Source organism: Primulina tabacum, chromosome 13 (assembly GCF_025594145.1).
Source record: "Primulina tabacum isolate GXHZ01 chromosome 13, ASM2559414v2, whole genome shotgun sequence".
In the NCBI taxonomy this organism is placed as follows: Eukaryota; Viridiplantae; Streptophyta; class Magnoliopsida; order Lamiales; family Gesneriaceae; genus Primulina; species Primulina tabacum.
This window is the reverse complement of record NC_134562.1, coordinates 18,929,635-18,933,590: the sequence shown is the minus strand read 5'-3', so window position 1 is coordinate 18,933,590 and position 3,956 is coordinate 18,929,635. Positions and strand designations below refer to the sequence as shown.

The following is a 3,956-nucleotide window of genomic DNA, read 5'->3' as shown; positions in this document are numbered from 1 at the left end:
ATGGGAGAAGGCCCAAGAGGGAGCCCCGACGATCGTATTTCTATTCGATCATGATAGGCCAGGGCCCAGTTGACCGGTGAGAGTGTTTCTGGTGTCCCCCGCCGCCCAGTACTGTGGTTACATGTAGATGGATCCATCGACTTTTGAGGTTTGAGAAAAGTCACAATTAACGATCTGAATTCAACAAAGGAAAAGGAAAATGAAAAATGTTTATGATCATGTTAAAAAGGTTTTATGTCATGTCATGTTGAGGAAAAAGGAAAAAGTTAAGGTTTGTGTTATACATGTCATAAAAATGTTTATGCTTAAGGTTGATGCATCATTATGAAAATGTTTCTATTTAAAGTTCATGCATCATAAAAGATTTATGAAAATGTTCATGTTTGAAGTTTATGCATATTCATGAAAACGATATTTTAAGTACAAATATTTTTCACTGTTATATGTTGACTGTATTACGTATTACTTGATATAAAGATGATGGTGTGTTGAGTCTTTAGATTCACTAGGCCATCACAGGTGAGTTTGAGGGAGGACTTGACGGGTGATTTGACTGGACTGAAGGCGCACACAACCCAAGGACCAGCGCTTCTACTTTTTCCGCATTATGATTTATGACTCATGATTTATGTTAGAGATTTTTAAGATTATTTATTTATGCTTTTGAGAGGTTTAGTATGTGCTATTCTTTTCAAATTATTGCTTTCTTTAGGTTTGGTAAAACAGTAGATGATTTTATGTTGTGACTATTTCACTTGATTTTTAAATGCTAGTTGGGTGATGTTTTATTTTAAAAAAAAGGCAAAATAAAAATATTTTAGGGAAAGCCGAAATTTAGAGGATTTTTTTAAAAAAATATTTCTAGTACTTTTTAAGCAATAAAAAGGGCATACGTTTGCTACTACTTAAATAATAATTCACCCAAGTGTAGGTTGTCTGCAAGTAATATATTTCGTAAGTACGAGATCGATCCTCATAGAGGTTATTTTGAGTTTAAATTTATTAATTTATAGATTACCAAATGCAAGAATGAATATTACAAATTATAAATTTTGTCAAGGCTTGAGGATTTATTCTTGGTTTATGTAATATTGTATAACTAAAATTAAAACAAAAGAAACCACCATAAATAATGGTTCCAAGAAAATTAAACACACACATAATATAATACAGTTCCCACTATAGAAAATACTGAATTAACCGATATTTTAAATATGGTACCTATGATTATAATTATAACTATATAAATAAATAACTGCATAAAGTAAATGTTAAATTAAATCAATATATTTCATTTAGGCAATAGCGTGGCTCTGTCGGTTGTTCATTTAGGTACCAGATATAAAATATCGGTTAATTCGGTATTTTCTATAGTGGGACTATATTATATTATGCGTGTGTTTAATTTTCTTGGAACCATTATTTATGGTGGTTTTTTTTGTTTTACTTTTAGTTAAACAATATTACATAAACCAAGAATAAATCCTCAAGCCTTGACAAAATTTATAATTTGTAAACTTCATTCTTGAATTTGGTAATCTATAAATTAATAAATTTAAACTCAAAATAACCTCTCTGAGGATCGATCTCGTACTTACGAAATATATTACTTGCAGACAACCTACACTTGGGTGAATTATTATTTAAGTAGTAGCAAGTTTTTGGCGTCGTTGCCGGGGAGGTATAAATTAAGTTTATATTTGTTAATTATGTTTTATTTATAAGTATTGTGTTGTTTTTTTTATGTGTATTTTGAGTCGAAAAAAAAAATGGTAGACTTATTCGAGTATCTGAAAATAATTTAAACATGGATGATAATTCAAATAATCAAGATAATGATAATAATAATAATAATAATAATAATAATAATAATAATAATAATCAAGAACATGATCAATTAAGAACACTTAGGCACCATATGAACCCCATTAGAACTAGTGCCCCATCTTGTTTAGTTTTTCCTCCTGATGCATTTAATTTCAACTTCAAACCTCAAATTATTCAACTTTTACCAAATTTTCATGGCTTAAATTCTGAAAATCCATATTTGCATCTAAAAGAATTTGAGGAAGTTTGTAACACTTATAATGATCAAAATTGTAGCATGGATATAGTTCGATTAAAGCTTTTCCCTTTTTCTTTAAAAGATAAAGCTAAAACATGGCTACAAAATTTAAGATCAAGTTCAATAAGATCATGGGAAGAAATGCAACAACAATTTCTCAAAAAGTTTTTCCCTTCCCATAGAACAAACTTTTTTAAAAGACAAATTACAACTTTTTCCTCAAAAACAAGGAGAAACGTTTTATCAATGTTGGGATAGATATAAAGAATTACTTAATACATGCCCACATCATGGTTTTGAAACATGGAGAATAGTTTCTCACTTTTATGAAGGTCTAATACCTAAAGATAGGCAAATGATAGAATTCATGTGTAATGGAACTTTTGAAGATAAAAACCCAAATGAAGCTATGGAATATTTGGATCATTAGCAGAAAATGCTCAAAATTGGGATAATATAGGCACAATAGAACCACCAACAACTAAAAACAATAATTCAACAAATGAGGGTGGTATCTATAATCTTAAAGATGATATAGATATTCAAGCTAAACTTGCATCTTTAGCAAGAAAAATTGAGTCATTAGAAATGAAAAAAGAGTGGTCAATTAAAAAGTATTCAAGAAATTGTTTGTCATATATGTGATACACATGATCATGCTGCAAAAGATTGTCCAACATTACCTTCATTTAAAGAATGTCTCCATGAACAAGCAAATTATGTTAACAATTATAAAAAACCAATACTAGATCCTTTTTCACCATCATATAATCCTGGATGGAAAAATCATCCTAATTTTAGTTGGAGGAATGATAATAATGCACAACCGTCACAACAATATTTTCAAAATAACCAAAATCATCAAGGTTATATTCCTTATGTTACACCTCCAAGAAAAAACTTTGAAGATGTAATTCATGCATTTATCCAAAAGCAAGAGTTTACCAATATTCAAAACAGTTAATCTATGAGTGATTTGAAAGAAACTTTTGCAAAATTTGCATCTGCACTTAATATTCATGAAAAAGGAAAATTTCCATCTCAACCTCAACCTAATCCTAAAAATCAAAATCAAGAATTAAAAAATGAAAAAATTGATCAAAAAAATCTGTTATTAACCTTAGAAGTGGTAAAATAGTTAATGATCCATATAGTAATGAAAACAAAGATCATTTAAAATCAAAGAGTAAGGATGATAATCCTGATACTTTTGAGAATGATGATACCTTAAATTTTAAGAATAATATGGTGAATGATAAATCATCTGAAATAGTAAATAAGTCAAATAAACCTCCACCATTTCCTCATGCATTAACAAATCATAAAAAACAAAAAAGTGATTCTGATATCTATGAAGTTTTTAAACAAGTGAAGATAAATTGTGAGGCCCGGGGCCGAAGAGGGCGGGGGGTGATCGCCGGTGCCATCAGTTGCACGGACAATGAGCGGCTCCTGGCAGGCTTCTAGGTGGAGGGAACATGAATGAACCGACCCACACGGGAATGAGAGGGATTCCGAGACTGTTCAATGTAATGGACTGTAAAGTTGAAGAGGGCTTAAAAGATTTGATTTGTACTACTCATATCACGAAGGTGCATCTTCTTTTCGGTAGCTCATCACATAAGAACTCCAAAGTTAAGCGTGCTTGACTTGGGGCAATTTTGGGATGGGTGACCTCCTGGGAAGCTTTCCGGGGTGCATGTGAGTGAGGACATAAGCATGCTGGAAAGACTCGTCTTGATACAGTGAGGACAGTCGTCGAATCTGGGACGTTACAGTTGGTATCAGAGCCGACCTCTCTTAGTACGGTGTGGTTCAAGGACGAACCAAGCGGAAGCTGGTGGGCATGTGAGGCCCGGGGCCGAAGAGGGCGGGGGGTGATCGCCGGTGC

The 3,956-nt window shown here is 32.1% G+C and overlaps 1 non-coding gene across 1 annotated transcript; it reads right to left on the bottom strand.

Annotated features, from left to right (window-relative positions):
* Window positions 1-2,261: 2,261 nt before the first annotated feature.
* LOC142523558 (small nucleolar RNA R71) lies at window positions 2,262-2,362 on the bottom strand. Its single transcript, XR_012814746.1, has one exon. It is a non-coding gene; the product is annotated as a small nucleolar RNA R71 (small nucleolar RNA).
* Window positions 2,363-3,956: the final 1,594 nt, after the last annotated feature.